Here is a 20234-nt window from a genome sequence, read left to right as displayed (position 1 = left end):
GAAATCATCGGATGCGGCAAGTGTGCAATGAGAAACAAAAGGAAAACGTTTGGGCACGAGAGTTCACACCAACAGGACTTCTGAAACGTGAATATCATCCCCCAGGATCCTGTGAAATGTGGGTTCTGAGTCAGCAGATGGGGAGGGGGGCCCTGCATTTCTGACAAGCTCAGGGACGATGCCAGTGCTGCTGTTCCATGGGCCACACTCAGGCACGAGGTTCTTGAAGGATGGTGAGGCCATCTGTTGTGTGTTTCTATAGGTAGACAATCAGTGAACATACCAGTGACACCCGCCTGTCAGTTTCGGGGCTGTTGAATGGACGTCTCAAATACCACGAGTGGCAACGCCAGAGGTGACTTGCTTCTGTTTTAATGGACAATAACTCCCCTTAAAATTCCAAAGAAAACAAGTCAGTTTCTCTTTGCAAGGTTGCTTTATTTCTGGACAATGCAGTGTGTAAGAAACTGTGCACAAAAGACTTTGTGTTTATATGTGAAATGAAATTAGGGTCTAGGCTGAAATAATTATAAAAATGTTTTCCATTATGTCAGCGCTTCTGAACCGCTGTGATAGATCATTTTGCTCCCCGCCCCGGGGACATTTGGCAACGTCTGGGATATTTTTGGCTGTCACAACTCGAGGGTAAGGGGGCTGCTCCTGGAATCTAGCGAGTAGAGACCAGCGATGCTGCTAAAAATCTCACAATGCCCAGGAGAGTCTCCCACAACAAAGAATTACCCAGCCCAAAATATCAAGAGTGCCAAGGTTGAGAAACCCCAACCTACAGAGACATTTTCAAAAATGGTGCAGGATGGGGCGCCTGGGTGGCTCAGTGGGTTAGGGCCTCTGCCTTTGGCTCGGGTCATGGTCCCGGCGTCCTGGGATCGGGCCCCGCGTCGGGCTCTCTGCTCAGCGGGGAGCCTGCTTCCCCCTCTCTCTCTGCCTGCCTCTCTGCCTCCTGTGGTCTCTGTCTGTCAAATAAATAAATAAAATCTTAAAAAAAAAAAAATGGTGCAGGATGAGAGCCAACACTACCTTGTGAGAAGAAGCTGTCCCACACATTGCAAGGAGCCTTAGACCCCCCCGTGCCTAACCATTCGACGCTGGTGGCACGCCCATCCTTGCGGCAACCACAGCCGTCCCCCTGGGTCCCAGGGACAGTGGTGCCACTCTGAGATGAACAGGACAAAGTAGAGAAAGAGGACGGCAGGCCTGAGCAGGGCCTGGAGAGGACGGGCCAACCAAAATGATGTGCCAGAGGGACTAAAAACCCTAGCACAGCCAGGGGCACCTCAGTGGCTCAGCTGGTTAAGCGTCTGACTCTTCATTCCGGCTCAGACCATGATCTCAGGGTCCTAAGATCGGCCCGTGTCAGGCTCCGTGCTAGGCATGGAGTCTGCCCAAGATTCTCTCTCTCTCTCTCTCTCTCTCTCTCTCTGGCCCTCCACCTGCTCGCTCTCTCTTTCTCTTCTCTTAAAAAAAAAAAAAAACAACAATTCAAGCATGGCTAAATTAAAGTAGATATAATTCTACACATCTGTTGGTGGCTATGTAATTAATACAAAAATAATTGCGTCTCCTCGCCTGGCTCTCCCTCACAAACTCTCCTTAATGAACTGTGCCAATGACTTTCCAGATATGTAATTAAAATTTTTATTTATTTCTGTTTTATTTTTATAGTAGTAGCTTAAGATACTAGGAAAAAAAAAAACCATGCTGCAGCCAAGCTCGGCCTCAACAACCGGTGGAGACACAACCAAGAGTAGTTTACACACTGCGTTCTGAGCAGTGAGAAGTAACGCTGCTACTTCTCATCCCCTTCGTTCCTTTGATTTTCTGCCAGGGTCTCATCTCTAGGTCTACAGAAAAATAAGGTGTATTTTCTTCTTCTTCTCAGATAAGCAATGGTAAGAAAAGGTCTATCATCCCAAAGTGGCCTAAGATTCAGTTCTCCTCTTGACACACTCTTTTTAGTCTGGGAACACTGACTTTCTGGAAGGATCCACCATTTCCATCCATCATGGTGGCGTATGAAATTTGTCGGGTAGAAATAGCATCATAGTCAGGTTTTAATAGAACATGCTCATATCTAGAATTTAGCTCAGTAACTAACTGTACAGATACATGTTATGTTAGTGTTCGATACTTTACGACAATATCAAGCCATCACAAGACCATCTAAGGAGCAGTGGTTTAAGAGCTCAAGCAACCTTGAACCTGAGTACCCTCTCGCCCACTTACCAGCCAGCTGACTGCAGGCCAAATGGCTTCACCTCCCTAAACGTCCTTTTCCTAAGCTGGAAGATGTAGACACTACACTCTCCCGCACTGCAGCATGGTGAGGTTGACTCGAGGTGAGGCACGGACTTAGCGTGGGTAGCCAAGAGTAAACTCGGGAAATGTCTAGTTATCACTACAACAGGCTCCTTTCATGCTGAGGCTCCAGAAACCCATGGGACCTGAGCAAAAAAATCACAGAAAGTCAATAATGAGGTCAGGACTGAGATCTTAGGAGCTGAGCAACTTTCTTGTTTTTACACAAAAGTCTGTCATGAAGATATTTTCCAGAAAAACTACATTCAAGTATATTCGTTGAGTGTTTTATGGGGAAGAAAAGGGTCATCAAACAAATCTGGGAAGCACTGGGTTAAACAAAGTGCTTAAACAAAGTGTTGGGTTGGGTTGGGTTTTGGTGGTGGGACTTCTCAGAGCCTTTAATACGCTGATGTGTGCTGACAATTTCCAAGAAGGGGACTATAATATAATACAATTACTTTTTCATTCTCCTTGCTCCTCTCCCCAGGGCAAACTTTGTCCTAAGAGAAACCCAGCCAGAGGAATCTAAGTGTTGAACAGATCTGGAGCAGGTTCAAGGAAGCAACAAACGAAACAAAGTTTTTTTAAACCTGGCATCCCATTGATATCACGGTCGGGGAGGAGAGAGGGAGGGCCTCACGCAGAACATGCGTCAACCCTCCACCCAGGACCTCATTCGGCCTCCAGCGTAGGTCGCTTTCACCCTGTAAGCAAATAAGCTGCCTTATTTGCTCTTCCTTTCTCCCTCTCTCCCTCCTCCTACCTTCCCCTAATACCATTACAATTTCCGCCCTCAAATCTCTTTCTCTTTCTTTAACACATTCCTCTTCTCTTCCAACCGCATGACCATTCTCCTTCAAGTTTCTGCACCTGCCAGGGCGTTCCAACCAAGTCGGAGGAAAGATTACTTTGTCTCTGAAACACAAACCTAATGTCAAAGGGAAATGAGGCCTTCCACTGATGGTGACCATCCCTAATCTAAGGGGGTTGGGGAGGGGGGTGCCTGAAGTGAGCACGGAAGCTTCTAAATGGGAAGAACTAAATTCAAGGGCAATCTCTGCTTTTTATTAGCCGTGTGACCTTGGACCAGTCACAAACCTCCTTGAGACTCTTTTATTTTTTAAAATGAGATGTTTCGGGGCACCTGAGTGGCTCAGTGGGTTAAGTCTCTGCCTTCGCCTCAGGTCATGATCTCAGGGTCCTGGGGATCGAGCCCCGTGTCGGGCTCTCTGCTCAACAGGGAGCCTGCTTACCCCCTCTCTCTGCCTACTTGTGATCTCTCTCTCTCTGTCAAATAAATAAATAAAATGTTTTTAAAAAGATAAAATAAAATAAAATGAGGTTGTTTCCAGTGTTAGTGGTAATATATAAAAAGTATCTGGCATTTGGTAGTTACACAACAACTGGCTCTAGGATTGGAGTCCTACTATTTCTTACCAAAGAATCGTTTATAAAATCTGTCGTGGGTATTCTGTGCATAATTTCTTTACACACATCAAATGGCAACAATTTTTCAACGTGTCTTTATTCTTCTACCAGAAACTTGGAAGTTCTCCTCTTCCAAAAGACCGATTACGTATAAGCCAAAGGTGTTTTTCCTCACTAAAACAAAAAATATAAATAATAAGATGTAAACAAGGAATGCCACCCAGGTTGGGCTAACGGAAACTATACGCATTCTTACGGTAATCCAGATAACACATATCTGAAAAAAAAAATTCTCCCAGTTAATCTCCCATAACAGAGCATACTTCTAAGTAGCATTTCCCCAACAACAAAAATGTTCCTATCTTTTGACTCAGGAATTCCACATTTGACAAATTTATGAATATATCCCAACAAACTGCAAGGCTTTAAACACACATGTTTATCACAGTGTTAACCATTACTGAATAACATTGGAAGCAGGTTAAATGTCCAACATCGTGAGAATATTTTAGTAAATTCTTAACGCATAGGTGATAGAACTCGTGTAGCTATTTACAATGGGGCTTCCAAGTGGGGGGAAACACCAGAGAGGAAAGTTGCACAGTGGGTACTTATGACTATGTACGCCTTTCACAAATTCATGGGAAGAGAAAACTGGACGAAAATAGAACAGAATGTGACTAGGAGCTCCCTCTGGATGGTGGGACCGTAAGTTAATTTTTTTTTTCTTTTTCGGAATGCTTTATAATGGGAACATATATCGTAGTTTTTATTTTTAATTACAGAAAAACACACGAAACATAAAATTTATCATCTGAATCCTTTTCCAGGGTACAGTTTGGTGACATTAAGTACATTCCCATTGTTGTGCAACCGTCACTACTATCCATCTCCAGAACTTTCTTGTCTTGCAAAATTGAAACTATACCCACAAACAACAGTTCCCCATTCCCCAGCCCCTGGAAATTGCCATTTCTGCTTTGTGTTTCTATGTTTGACCACTCTAGGTACCTCAGGGAAGTGAAGTCATATAGAATTTTACGACTGGCTTATTTTCTCTTAACATAATGTCCCCAAGTTTCATGCATGTTGTACAATGTATGAGAATTTCCTTTCAAGACTGAATGCCATCCCATTGTATCTACACACATACCACATTTTGTTTATCCATCCATCCGTCCGTGGACACCGAGGCTGCTCCTTCCTTTTGCCTACTGTGAATAATGCTGTTATGAACAAGAGCGTATACATATCTCTTCCGTACATTATATTTTAAAGGTGTTTTTTCCCCTCTAAACTGGCTTTTCCTTTCTAGCTCCCATCACGTGGTTATACCCCACCCTAGACTAGATTTAACTATGACTCCACGCAGACCCTTAATACACATGAGATCATGCAGGTGGGCAATTTGGCTACCGGGGGAAGTAACCAACTGAGCTATTCCTCAGAAAATAATGCATCTTTTTCTGTTGTTCTGATTCCCATTACAGGATAAATGCCTTAGTTTCAACTTTCCAGCCTGGATCTCCCTCCCACTGAGTCCTTCTTCGCTGTACCACCTGCTTCTGACATTGAACTCCTCCTGACACCCTGCTCTGAGAAGACTGCCAAAAAAAAGAGAGAGAGAGAGAGAGAGAGAAGAAAAAAAAGAAAAAGAAAAAGAAAAAAAATTGACCCCAGCCATCTCTCTTCATTCTTACTAACAATTTGGTAATGAAGTATTGATTTCCACTTCTCTGCTTATGGACGATATTAGATTTTCATTGATAAACTGCAATGAGGCCATCTCGTCTCCATGGTCCCCTTTTCACTGTCACGAGAAAACAAAGTGCCACTGAAGAAAAATAATGACCGAGGACATTGATGTACTTATTCCGTGGGTCTGTAACACTTGACAGGAAAGGGCGGGGGAGTACGAGTCTTCAGAGTCTAAGGGCCAAGCGAGCTGCCCTCGTGGCAGACCCTTGGAAGCCTACTTTTCATGGTGATGTCCATTTCCTCTTTATAACCCCTCTGGGAACGTTTGTCTAAAGGAAATGTTTCTGTTCAGAGCAACAATTACGGTTGCACCTGGATTGCCCAGTCCTGCCTCCGCCCTGGGGAGCCATGCATCTCCGCAGAGTGGAAGAATTATGAAGTCAGACCAGAGCTGGAGCCAAGGAGAACTCTGAACAAGGTTCATCTTCCGTGAAAGTTGTTCACGCAGTCGGGCTTAACCATGTTACTGCCAAAGACTTTTTCCCAAGCGGTGGTGGGCATCTTTTTAATCATTGTCTTTGTTGGTTACAAGGGGGGGGGGGCGGAAAGGGTGTTAAGTGCAGATACAAGACCTGCAAATTGGCAGAACTGGGGAAGGTGGTGCGATGCGGGATCTGGAGGAAAGCAAGAAGATGAGATCACGACAGGGTGGAGAGCTCAGCCGCCCTCTTGCCGGGGACCTCCTTCGGCGGGAGCTGCCGTGTATGGACCTGGAAGTACAGCTCAGCTTGAGAAGCAACAGAAAGCCTGGAAGAGGGTGTCCGTTTTAAATGGGTTCCCGCAACTTTTTTCATTAAAACTTTGAGGGCCCAATTTTAATTTGTGGAATATTCCCGTTAATAATGAGATCTAATTAAGACATCCATTAAAAGCCCGTTAAAGTTAATTTAACGTAAAAATTCCAATAGAACTGTATTAGATTTTCTCCATTAAATTAACGTTATGGATTTTTAACGGATGTCTTAATTATACGTTATTATTAACGGGAATACTGTATTACACAGATTAAAATCAGGTCCTGAGTCAACTTGGAAAAGCGAAGAGCATGTTTTAATATTAAAAGTCTTGCATACCCAGTGCACAGTTTGGGAATTCAGGGGGAGAGCTGTTTACTCTAGTTGCGCATTTTTCTATACAACGGAAAGCAATCTATGAATAGATAAATCTATCATTGCATTTAAACAACGAATTTCCTTATTCTCAAAGGACAGATAAAGTCTGGATTGTGTTATAAACTCCTACTCAGCTATAGGCAAAATAGTTCAACTCTTCTACATACAACACTAGGAACTTAGATGATTCTGAAACAAACAAACAAACAAAAAGAAACAATTTTGTTGTCGTTGCTTTCATTACCAAGGTTGTCACACACAAAAAAGTCTCAACACCCACAGAACGAAGCGAAATATCCTCTTCACCCTTCCTCGCGGAAGCCTGCCTGTTGAAACTGCTTTGGAAATTTTGACATGATCCCTAAATTCAACATCGGGATTAAAAAAAAAAAAAAAAAAAAAAACTTCTTATTTACCTCCTAGGGAAAGTGTTGCCCTTATGCCACATATAATAGCAAATTGCTTTTTTTATGGCATGCATAACCTAGATGGGAAAAAATATGGCGCTTCGGGGAAGGAGGGAAAAAGTAAATGAAGTTCCAGGAATGTCATTCTAAAGTAATGAGGCATGGACAGAAAATATACCCCTCACATCATCGGATTGAGATGGCAGTCGAAATAGCTTCATTGAAGTGTCAGCACTCATCCATCAATCAATCACCCACAAGGAAAAATAGCAACGGTACAACGGGGCGGCTTTTATGGGATTTACTCATGGGCATAGGGAATAGCGGCTCAAATGTAGTTCTGACATGAAAAGCAAGGTGCTGATATTATTTTTTATGATGGGAGGATCATAAAGTGAATTGAGAACAGCGAGGTCTGTCTTTGCTTAACCTATTCAACCAGAAATGAATGGAGCTCAACTGGAAAGGAACAGTCTTTGCATGGGTTAAGATTGAAGGGTGGCCTCAACTAAGCACCGTCCTTCGACGACGAAATTCTATTAAAGGAAAATCAATGCATTAGCGTTGGGTTTCCTGAAGCTGTTAAAAATGGCCTGCGCCAACCCAGGGTTATTAGATAAAGTTATGTAATTCAGACTCTGTCGCTACCCTTCGAAAGCTGATTCGTGAGCCCTTGCTCCAACTGGGGGGACACAATACAATTCTCAACTCTGTGGAAATTGTTTCCCTTCTGAGAAAAAAAAAAAACAACAACAAATAAATCATCTGCTTCAACATCTAATCTATATGGTTTTGTTAGCGCAATTTCTGTGGAGGGGTGGGGTGGGAGGCGAGAGACAAAAATATTGATAAATTTGGAAAGATGCATGAATTGTCACGTGGTAACTGTAAATGTCGCTGCTGAGGGACAGCTGCTGCTGTTCTCCTTAGGAAACAAGATCTGGGCTCATGCTGTGAGGTAAACACGGCTCTCAGCACATCTCTAGAGACCAGGCCTGTCTTTTCATTTGGCGAGCCCTGTGAGGCTTCTAGAAACTTCTTTCTGGAAAAAAGAAACTAACATGAGCTCAGGAGAATGTTTGTATCTGCTTTCAGACCACTCTCTTCCTCCCTCTGAATAAACAGAGTGCTGATATACTGGAACTTGAGAAATGGAAAGGAACATGACATGCAAATATCATGCAAATCACACTCGAGACTCTCCATTCCACCACCAATCCTTGCTATCAGTAGGGGTGAGAAATCACCTTTCCTTCTTCATCCCTCCTGCTAGCTAAGGCCACCAACCAGCTGCAAACTAAAATGTCCACTGAAAAAAATTGTATATAAATATTCAAGTTTTATGTCTTTGGCCCCATTTCGTAGTTCAGCAAATTCACCAAATATAGAGCATGTTGCAAACCACCGGGGGACACAAGAGAGAATGGGAAATACAATTCATTCCGCAAATTCATTCCACGAAGATTAGAAGGCACCTGCTGTGTGCAGGATACTGTTCTAGGTGGTATGGGTTACAGCAGTGAACTCACCCAACACCCTGACCCTTCTTGGCCAGGGCGGGTGGCGGGGAGGAGCTCCCGGAGGGGCCACCTCCCCTGTGTCACTTGTGTTTTTATTCCTGCTTTTCAAAATAATAATATTTCAGAAGAGGGATTTCTCCCTCGGAAAAGCATACAGAAAAGAAACTAGCTTAAAAATAGGTCAAGGCCTAAATGTAGACTCTAATCACAGAATGTATTGGACAGCCCACACAGTCCCCACAGAATTTCTTTAAGATCACAAATAGATTTCTTAAAACTCACCCCCAAAATGTGCCCGCTCGCCTGTTTGAGTCTTGCATAATTAATGTCATGGGCACTAGCCGCTGAACTTAGTCGAAATGCGGAAAGCAAGCTCATGAAATGACATATTTGGGAAGCATTTCTGAAACTGGTGAGGCTACCAGTGTCAGTACCTGTGTACCAGTATGTACACACCTCCAGCGAGAAGGTGTGTACGTACGAATTCACGGCGATTTTCCAGGGCCCACGGACAGTGACGCGGTGAGAGTCTGTGGTTTTTCTGAAGCTTTTCACAGTAAATCCAAAGATTACAAGGCCTTAAAAGGTGCATGCTTTTCCATCTGTCACTTACCAGTTACTTGACTGCATTCAAATCTCCCCCCCAACCCGCACCTTCAGCTTTTATTTCTTAATCTTGTTAAAAGTTTTCATTTAAAAAAAAAAAACATTAAAAATGTCGTTTTCACATTATCTTCTACTCCTCACAAGAGTAGAAGTGTGTCGATATGGAAAACCTCGTGTGTGTGTGTGTGTGTGTGTGTGTGTGTGTAGTTCTAAAGAGCAATAAAAGTAGTTTGTTTTGAACGAGCATTAAGCAAGAAGAAAAAAATCACAACTGAACTTTCGGTGTGTTTTTTTCCCCTGTGAGATGTTAAAATGCTAATTTCATTTTCTCCCTTCCTAAATGTGGCACTTTCTCAAAATATCCATGAAATACTTTTAGACAAAGATTGAGCAGGAGAACGAGATACAAATTTCCATCCCCCCAGACAGAGAGACAGGTTTCCATTGTAGGGAAGCATTAAACATTTTGAAACTTGTGAATCATCTTTAGAATTTCTACAGGGGAAACCTACCTCTTCATCCAAAGTAAAAGCCACTTATCTCCTTTGGTTTCCTGTGACAGATTCAGAGGCATACGCAGATACACAATTTCCAGGCTCTAGTTAATCTTCTTCCAATAGTTACGAACAATGGGCTAACGGGCGTGGGTGTTTCTCCAAAAATTATTCATGCGCAAGGCAGCCCAAAGCTTCAGGGAAAACTAGAAATGTTTTATGGATTAGAATAGGACTGTTTTAAAATGCTGGTACCAGGTGGAATGCTATTTCTGCAACAGGACTCTGTCCATTTCCTTTGGAAAAATAGATTCCAAGTAAAATGGCTCTTCCAAGTAATGGCACCCTGATCTGACACCTTTCAGCACACAAATGACTTTACCAATAGCCATATGATTATCGTTAAGGCCTTTTAACAAACGATCTGTTTGCAAAAGACAGATTAAATTCTCGCAGCCCTTTCTACAATGTTTATTTGCTTAAAACTGCTTTTGGAAGTACAAATAATAACTCTCTTGTGAAAACCCCCAGGAGAAGCTGAAAAACTCCAACAAAGGCGTTACTTAGAAAAAGGAAAAAAAAAAAAAATCTACCGCTCCCTTTGACCCCTCCAGAAAATGAATTTCAGTGTGCTCACTGAATTATCTTGAACCTGAAACCTGCGTTTGGATATCAGTCCTCAGGCAAAGGCTTATATTTACAGAACTTGCACAATCATACGATTATATCTCAAATGTGAAGACTCTGTACAGTAATATTTTCACTTTCTAAATGACCCATACAACATTCAGGAGTTATAAATGTGTACGTACATTTTTTAAACACACAAAGTTCAACTGCTCTGCAGAGAAGAGGCAAAAAGTGTTCCCGTCCTGTACTGAGATAAATACTACAGAAACATTCCAGTTCTGCAATCCAATATTTTGGCTTATAACACAGCAGATGCTAGAAGGTGCGATACAAGTCAAAAAAAAGAAAAAAAAGAAAAAAAAAACGGCTGACGTACGAAACAATTCTCATTTGGCTCAGGGTTCTTAAATGTCACAATATCTCGGGATACAATATACTTTTTGTTCTCTCATACATTTATATCCTCCTAATCTCTCCTGACTTGGATTCCTAACAGCCAGGCACAGTCAGGGTGAATCTTAAACTTCCAAACCCTTTTCAAATCGAGAAGATAGTTGATCACACAGTCTTTATAATGGTCTGCCGTTTCGTACTCTGCGGAGTTCTTGTAGCTTTTGAGGAAATTTCATATCAACCGTGTTTCTGTTACACATTTGCCCCCTTCTGTTGATTCTAGATTTCTTTTTCTTTCTTTTTTTTTTTTTTTTTCTTTTAGAAAAGGCAGTGAGGAAGGTAGGGTGGAATGAGTTGGGAGAATCACATTCATCCTTGCTCTGAAGGAAAAGTGTTCATTTGCCGGTGAAGAAAGGCAAACACGTTTTTATATTAGGAAAGCAGAGTAGTCATTTTCCAAGAAAAATGACTGCAACCGCACCTGTAGAATGTCTCTGTGCAAATGCACTAATTTTCTATTACCTGCATGCTGTATATAATACATTTGCCTGTATACTAGGAGGAAAAGCCAGGCTGTTTTCCCCTGTATACAATGCAGCTTGGATGACTGGGAACGTAAGCCTTCGTACATTTTTATACTGTACATATTTGTATATACTAACTATATCTCCATGTATGAACACATTCTTTGTTATATTTGCTTGTTTCCCTTTCCTACCAAACTGGCCCACAATGGGGATTCTTTTGTATAGAAAAAAAATATGCTTGTAATTTTTTTCCTGGTCATTCTTTTTCAATAGCTTCTAAAAGAATTAGATCTGAGTTTACAAAGAAATTATAAGAACCAAGTTTGTCTGTCTGCATGAGTCCCTTCCAATTGCTGGATCTAGGGAGGAACCAACGTCCTAATTCAGAGTTTTCCTTTAAAGGCATGCTTTACCCCTTGGGAAAACTGCAAACTCATCCATGTAGAATTATCCTCTTTGTATTTTATCTAATAGTGCCTGAAAATTTTTTTAATGTCTTCTTAGAGGAAGAATTCATAATTGTCGAAATTTGAAACATTAGCTTAATTTTGTTTTTATGACCCCGCGATTCTCCTCCTTATTTATCGGTTGCTGTTGTAATGGGGCCCCAGGCCATTCCTGACATCGGCGTGTTCTCCTTCTGCATTAAGGATGTTTTTAAAATTACAAAGATTATTGAGCCAACAGGCTGTTTTAATCAAAACCATGTTTCACTTGTTTTTGATGATTATAAATTGTCCCTGCAATGAAAAAAAAAAAAAAGTTTCCTGCTAGGAAAATTATACCACCCTGTGGCCAAACAGATCCATCACAGATACAGGCAGGCATCTGTGCCCACGTCTCTGGGATCTGGAAAATTCTTCCCTTGGCGGGCCACGCTTGCTTTTACTCCTCCTCATCCCAAATACGAGTGCTCAATGCAGTCACTATTTACAAATTTCCAAAGGCTTGGCAGAGTTGTCACTCTGCCCAAAGACCACCAACCCAGCTGGAAATGACGGTTTTCCAGCTTGAAAAAAAATAAAAATAAAAATAAAAATAAACAAACAAAAAAAAAAAAACGCAGGGATTTTCAGAAAAGGTGCTTTTGCCTTTGTCCCTTGGTGCCACCATCCTGTCGTCTCTCCTAATTATAAACAATCTGGTCTTGATACCCCATGTAACTTAAATCAGGTCAAAAGAAACATTCGGATCAGCCCCTCGCTGAATAAAAATGACTTCGTTTGGGCGCACTTAAGATGTATGCCTCGATGCTGCGGCATTGAAATCATCTCTATAAGGAGAGAGATTTTTAATACAATTTTACCACTAGAAATAAATTCTCTGATGGTGGAAATGAAGAAAACCCTTAAATTATATCACAGAAGCCATTATTTTTTTACATTTAAAGAGTTGGTTGTTTTTTTTTTTAAGAATATCATTCTGCTTTGCGAAGTGTAATTAAAGCCCTAAATAATGGATACTACTTCTTTTACTATTGTGAAAAACTAATGACACACTCACCAAGGTTATATGGAGCCCCTCATTTCCATCAGAAAGGTTTCTATAAGTATATTATTTACATTTTTAAACACGATAACTCTTTTCCTTTGTAACCAAAAAAAAAGTCTCTCTTTTTTTTTTTCCACTCAGCAGTGGAAAATAGACTGTTTCCCATCTGAAAGCTTATCGTAATTTGCATCAGGAAACCCAACAGCCGACTTTAAGGACTTGGGTGTGCTCGAGCATGATTTTGCTGGCGGCTGTCCCTCATTCTAAAGCTGCAGATCTCGAACCATCTTTCTGAAGCCCAGCCGATACGGTCGTCGTGCCTCTCCTGCCTCTCAACACCGCGAGCTTTGCAAATGGCTTCGTTTCCCTCAGCGCCGACTTCCACTTTGGCCAACTGAATGAAAATTAAAGGAGAGAAGAAGAAGAAGAAGAAGAAGAAGAAGAAGAAGAAGAAGAAGAAGAAGAAGAAAAAAAAACACAGATGCACTTAAAACATGAAAAGAATTATTTATATGATAAAAATATATTTAGATTTTCAAAGCACAGGACTGAATAGAAGTGCTCTTTTTATGCTTTGTGAAGATGTTCCTGTTAAATGTCTTTCTACATCAGGCTTAATAAATCTGTAATGACATTTGATGGATTGATTTCTGCCTATGTGTGTTTTTTAAGGATGGCAAGACAGGAGAGAGGCAAGGGAGAGGGGAGGGAGGCCGTGGAGAAACAGCACTGACCCCCAGGGAGGCCAGCCTTTGCTTGGACAACCTCTCTCTTGCTTGGACCTGCCAAACCGCTTCCAACATCGACCCTCATCTCCAACAGATTCGTTTTTTGGTTTTGGTTTTTTACCAAGGCCGGCGCGCTCGCTTGGTTTCTGGGCCGCCTTTGCACCCTCTCAAATCTGGTCAGCTTGCGCCTGAGTAATTTATGATGTAATCTCAACAGAGGCAGTGGGCGGCTGTCTCAGAAGTCCAAGGATGAAGGCGGAGGGCAGACATGATGGAGAGGTCCCGGCCTTCGCCACCTCAGAGCGACAGCCCTGCTTAACGCCCAGCTTCCCTCTGCGTTCCCTCCATTTCCTTTAATGTCCCCAGACAACTGGAACATGTTTCACGCGCGAGCTGCCCACACGGACGCTGGTGCCCCACCAGAAGTGATGGGTTGTCTGCGCACAGCCAGCTCTCGTCTTCCGTGTCGCGTGGCTACGTGGGACTCTTGCTCCTTAAATTATGATAGCTATCACATCACCCGTCAGCTCCACTTCCCTGCCGGGCCCTGTGTCTACACTATGAAATATGAGCCCCAGGGGAGGGAAGGCAGGGCAGGTAAGGAACGAGGAACCAGTGAAGGTAGAGTGTTGGGATAAGTAGTTTGGACCAAACCGAAGAGTTCTTGGTCTTGATGCACTTGGTGACTATTTGCCAAGCACCGACCGCAGAGGGTTACACGGATACGTCGGTGTGATGATGGTCGTGAGAACAGGGTCTAGAGTCAAATTGTGCGAAGAATCCGGGCTCTGTTTTGTGTTATCTCTGTGATCTAAGGCAAGGTCAAAGGAAACACAGAACATTATGTTAGGATGAGTGTAGGGACTCCGGGGGCCCAAACGTGGGCCCCAACCGAGCTGAGAAGATATGGAGGGTTTCTGAAGAAGGTAATGTCTCAAGGAGCATTAGAAGAACCAAAAGTACACAAAAGCACATCTCTGAACTTCTCCCTTCCTCCTTCCAATCCATTGACAGGTCTCGTCGTTTCTAACTTCAAAATACAAGCGAAGTCTGTTCACTTTATAACCGTCCTAGATTTTCTTCTTTTTTTAAAGATTTTATTTATTTATTTGACAGAGAGACACAGCGAACAGCAAGACAGGGAACACAAGCAGGGGGAGTGGGAGAGGGAGAAGCAGGCTTCCCGCTGAGCAAGGAGCCCGATTCAGGATTTGATCCCAGGACGCTGGGATCATGGCCTGAGCTAAAGGCAGATGCTTATCGTCTGAGCCACCCAGACTCCCCCCATCCTAGATTTCTGTGGTGGCCTTCTAGCTAGTCCTTAAGCTCTCTAGCTCCAAATATACTCTCTACCCTGCCGCTGGAGTGACCTTTTAATAAAGTAAATCAGACCATGTCATTCTGCTCCTCAAGACCAAAGGCAGCACATTTTCTTTGAAGGGTCAGATAGTAAATAGGTTTGACTTTGCGGGCTGTCTGGTCTGTGACCCGACAACACAATTCTGTCCTTGTAGTGAAAAGCAGCCACAGACAATAGTAGTCAAACGGGCATGGATGTGTTCCAATAAAACTTTATTTACAAAAACAAACAACAGGCTAGATTTGGCCCATGGGCCATAGTTTGCTGAGCCCTGCTGAAGATCCTCCAACACCCAGGATTTCCTATAGAAACTGGCCTTAAGATGAAATGTGAAAATAAACAGTTTATATGGAAGATGAATCCAAGAAACACCAAGAGGGAAGTGGGGAAGGGACACTAGAGAGGAAAAGACATCAGTGAGATAAAGAGGCTTTACGAACAATGACCACCATGAGCAATGGACCCAATCTCACTGGGAATCCTGAGAGATAGGGCAGAACAGTCTTTAGTTATTCTGCCTACTGAGTAGGGCGCTGGGGTATTTATATACTCCCTTTGCTGTTTCCTTTGGCAGGAAAGCACCACCTTGCTGGGCTTTGTGTCCCCAGTATCTTGGCTTTGCTACTATATCCTCTGGTGCTCCGTGAGCCCCCATACAGAGCATCCTGTCTTCGCCCCAGAGCCCTGATCAGGAACTGCCGTTGTGTTCATTTTCACGTTTGCATAATGTCAGTTTCCCCCACAGCCCACATGGGAGGACAGAAATGAAGCATGTGTCTTGTTCACATACTCCCAGTCCGAGGTTGTAGTGCCTGGCACACACTGAGGGTCCCAAAAATATTTGTTATGTAAATGAATGCTGTTTCTCTGATGACCCGGGAAACCCTCCCCACCAATTTCTCTGAAATGCTCCTTACCTTATTTGCCCCCGTCCGCTCACTGCCAGAACCTTCCACGATCCATCTCTTCCATTCTGCTCCACTGTAGTGAAGCATTTCTTAAGGATTTCATGGCGTCGAAGACCATAATCTAGATCTTAGCACATACTATTGATCAATCCTAGCTTGCTGGACAGCCCAGGACCTCAGCGAGCCGCACCCGAGTTATCGAGTCCTTCGGTGAGGAACGAAGAGAGGAGGGAGTCAGGAGTGAGAGGCTTCACCCAGTGCAGCCGGAGCTAAGAGGCTGAGTGTCTGCTCTAAAGCCAATGGACCCAAAGCAGAACCTAGCCAAGTCCAAGTGCAAAAGCCCAACACAGGCAAGACCTGAGCAGGGCAAGACACAACTCCCAAAGTAAAAGGGCTCAGGCTGGATGAACTGAGGTCCTTCGACAGTCCCCAATGCATCCAATTTGTCATACATCTTGCACATTGCACATCTGAATGCATAGTCAACAAGCCGGGCACTTAAAAACGCCACAGTCCCAGGGCACCTGGCTGGTTCTGTCAGTAGAGCACGTGACTCTTGATCCTCGAGGCTGTGAGTTCAAACCCCATGCTGGGTGTAGAGATTACTTAAAAATAAAATCTTAAAAAAATAAAATAATAAAATTTAAAAAAATTAAAACACTACAGTCCTGGGGCGCCTGGGTAGCTCAGTGGGTAAAGCCTCTGCCTTCAGCTCAGGTCATGATCTCAGGGTTCTGGGATCGAGCCCCGCATCAGGCTCTCTGCTCAGCAGGGAGCCTGCTTCCTCCTCTCTCTCTGCCTGCCTCTCTGCCTACTTGTGATCTCTGCCTGTCACATAAATAAATAAAATCTTAAAAAAAAAATTACAGTCCCATTCATTTTACTAAGTGCATTATTGCCTTTTCAAAATCAAAGAATAAAGATGACAGATTAGAAAAAAAAAAAAAAAAGAAAGATGAAGGAGTATATCTTTTGGGTATGAAAATATACTACAAAGCCAGAATAACTTTCAAATGCTGACTGGTACAAGGGTGAACAAATAACTCAATGAAAAATAAAATAATACCCAGGAAGATGTTAAATGTTTAAATAAGAGTTCAGTGTACTATAAAAGCAGAATTTCTAATTTGTACGGAAAAAAGTACATTAATAACAAATAAAACAGCACACAGATAATTGGTGAGCTTTTCAGAAAAACAAGCAAGTTAAACAACTATCTCACACTATGTATTAAATTATATTTCAGAAGAATGAAAGAACTAAATCAAGAAATGAAATCACAAAACTAGAGGAAAATACAAGTCAATACTTACCTGATATCAGGCGGAAGTTATTTCAAGGTACAAATGCTAAGGTAGAAATTATAGAAACTAAAATTCCAGGAGTAAGAAAAAACCCACTATATATATAATAAAAAGTCACAAATTAGGGGGAAATTATTTGTGTTAATATATGGTTAATGGTCACTGGCATAATTAATGATATAAAGAGCATTTGTATGTCTCTAAGAAAATAAATAAATATCGAACTAGAAAAACTGTGGCAAAATTCATGAACCAACAGCATGCAAATAAAAAAATATAAATTCTCAATGAACACCTAAAATAATAACAAGTAACAGTAATAACTAAAGAGACATACATTAAAACAGCGAGAAATCATTTGCACTTACTCAGTTGACAAAAATAAAACATAATGTCTCCATTGTTGGAGAGAGGTCAAGGAAGAGACATCCACACACATAGCTGCTGGGAGCAAAATGGATAGGAACTTTCCAGAAAATGATTAAGCAGTATTTGTCATTTTCTCTAAAATGTGCATGTCCTTTGATTAATTATTCTCCTAGAGAATTTTCCTCTGAAAATAAGTGAAGATGTGCACTGAGATTTATTTAATAAGAATGTCCAATCATAACATTGGTTTTAATTGTGAAAAATTAGAAAGAACCTAAGCGTTCCCAAAATAGGAGATGGAATTAAATGAATTATGGTACATCTCTGTGGTAGAAAAATCACGAAAATCTGTGTGCTTAAAAAACAGCCACAGGTGTTTATTAAAAAAAAATTTTTAATTAAAAAAAAAACAAACACATAGCCACAGGTTCAGTATGGAAGCTTAGAAGTCACCACTCTGTCCCACCAACAAGCAAAAAGATGAACAGACCGAAAAATCAACAACTCTGCTTGGATCCAGAGGAGAGGACACAGGGCAAATCTCTACCCTCAAGACTGGAGGGACAGACGAAGGTACAGGGAATAGAGACCTAACAGAGAGGATACCCGGGTCAGAGACCACCGTGGGAACCAGCGTCGGGTTAAGAACACTGAACTGGAATGGACAACTTTCTGGAGGTTCAGTGCAGACAAGCCTGAGATTTAAAAACTCTGGGGGCACCCAGCCATGGAGGGGTCCTCACAATACTGTGAGATTTACCTCCAGGAGCTTGGTCGGGTCCCCACAGTAAATATCAAAGAAAAGTCTTTGACTTTCTGCAGAGGGAGGGGAGACTAACCATTTACAAATACACCAGAGCACTCTGTTCTTCTTAACAAGGCCTGCCCTCAGAAGGAACTGGTTAACCAGAGCCTGAGCTGCAGGGTACTCTCAGAACCTAACAGACCTGACCAAGAGACACGTCCACCCTCCAGGCTGCCCAAGCTTTCCTGTCCCACCCAAAGGCGCGGGGGAACTCTGAGAAATTCTCATGAAATTCACAGCCCAGAGGCACAGGCTCAGCAAAAAACTGAGACCTAACAGTGGGACTATAGCACAATTCCCCCCTCCCCACACCTCACTACCACATTACTAACCCCCTATTTACAGTGGTCCTTTTTACACAGTACACCATGTCTGGCCATTAAGGAAAAATTATAAGGCATCTCAAAAGGCAAATACACATTTTGAAGGAACAGAGCAAGCTTCGGAACAGAAAGAGCAGGGATGTCGAAATTATCAGACTGAGAATTTAAAACAACTATAATTAATATGCTGAGGGCTCTAATGGGTAAAGTGGACAGCATGCAGGAACACGTGGGCGATGGAAGCAGAAAGATGGAAATCCTCAGAAAGAACACCCACCCAAAATGCTTGAGATTTAAAAAAAAAAAAATACTGTAACACAAATGAAGAGTGTCTTTGATGGGCTTATTAGTAGATGGGACACGGCTGAGGACAAAATCTCTGAGCTGGAGAATATATCAATAGAATCCTCAAAAACTGAAAAGCAAAGAAACAAAGGCTGAAGGAAGAAAAAACAGAACATCTTAGGACTGTGAGATAACTACAAAAGGCATAACCTACATGTGATGGGAATACAAGAAGAAAAAGAAAGAAAAGAACAGAGGAAATAGTTGAAACCATAAGGATTGAGAATTTTCTCAAATTAATGCCAGATACCAAATTACAGATGCAGGAAGTCTAAGAAAAAGGATAAATGCCAAAAACAAAAACAAAACAAAAACTAGGCATATTATCTTCAAACTACAAAAAAATCGAAGATAAAGAAAAAAAAAATGAAGGAAGCCAGAGGGAAAAAAAATTTCTCCCAAAGCAAACAAAGAATTGCTTCTAACTTCCCTTCAAAAACTATGCAAGCAAGAAGAGTGAAATATTTAAAGTGTTGAGAGGAAAAATCCACCAACCTAGAATTCCGTACAATGATAAATTATCCTTCAGAGTGGAAGAGAAACAAAGATTTCCTCAGACAAACAAAAACTGAGGAAATTCATTGCCCACGGAACTGCCTTGCAAAAATGTTAAAAGAAGCTCCTTAGAGAGAAGGAAAATAATATAGGTCAGAAACTCAGATCCACAAAAAGAAAGGAAGAACATCAGAGAAGGAATAAGTGAAGGTAAAATTAAAATTTTGTCTTCCTTTTTAATGATTTAGCAGATAGGCTTATTCAAAATAATAATACTCAAAATATATTTGATTATGTATGCTCATGTACTATCACACACACATGTATGTGTCTGTATATAAGAGAAATGAATGACAGTAATGATCAAGGAATACGAGGGAGGAATCACGGTTTACTTGTTATTATAAGACATACCACTCATGAAGTGGTATAGTGTTACTTGAAAGTGGACTTGGATTATTTGCAAATGGATATTGCAAACTCTGGGGCAACCATTTTAAAAAGTAAAGAATAATAACTGATATACTAAGAAAATTGAGAAAATGGAATAATATAAAATACTCAAATAAGATCACAAAAGTAAGAAAAAGAGTAAAAGACAAAAATTGGAGTAAAGAACAGGGCAGCAAATAGAAAACAGTAACATATATGGTGAATATCAATCCAAAATTATCAATAATCACTTTGCATGTCAGTGGTCTCAATACACCAAATAAAAGATTTTGTCAGGGTGAATCCAAAAACATGACCCAACCCTGTATTGTCTGTAAGAAACCCACCTTGAATATAAAGACATCTACAGATTAAAAAGAAGTGGATAAAGAAAAATACACCATGCTAACATTAACCAAAAGAAACCAAGATTGGTTATATTAATTTCGGACAGAGCAGACTTCAAAGTAAAGAAAGTTA

At 41.7% G+C, this 20234-nt stretch overlaps 1 protein-coding gene across 1 annotated transcript in view; it reads left to right on the top strand.

The window, feature by feature from the left end:
• TSHZ2 (teashirt zinc finger homeobox 2) overlaps nucleotides 1–5385 on the top strand; it is a 429540-nt gene extending 424155 nt beyond the window's left edge. The window contains exon 3 of the mRNA XM_080814368.1: nucleotides 5238–5385. The gene's annotated coding sequence lies outside the window, so the exon portion shown is untranslated. The remainder of the gene's footprint in view (nucleotides 1–5237) is intronic.
• Nucleotides 5386–20234: the final 14849 nt, after the last annotated feature.

This window comes from Martes martes (assembly GCF_963455335.1).
Source record: "Martes martes genome assembly, chromosome: 9".
Lineage (NCBI taxonomy): Eukaryota > Metazoa > Chordata > Mammalia > Carnivora > Mustelidae > Martes > Martes martes.
This window is presented reverse-complemented; position numbering and strand designations above follow the sequence as displayed.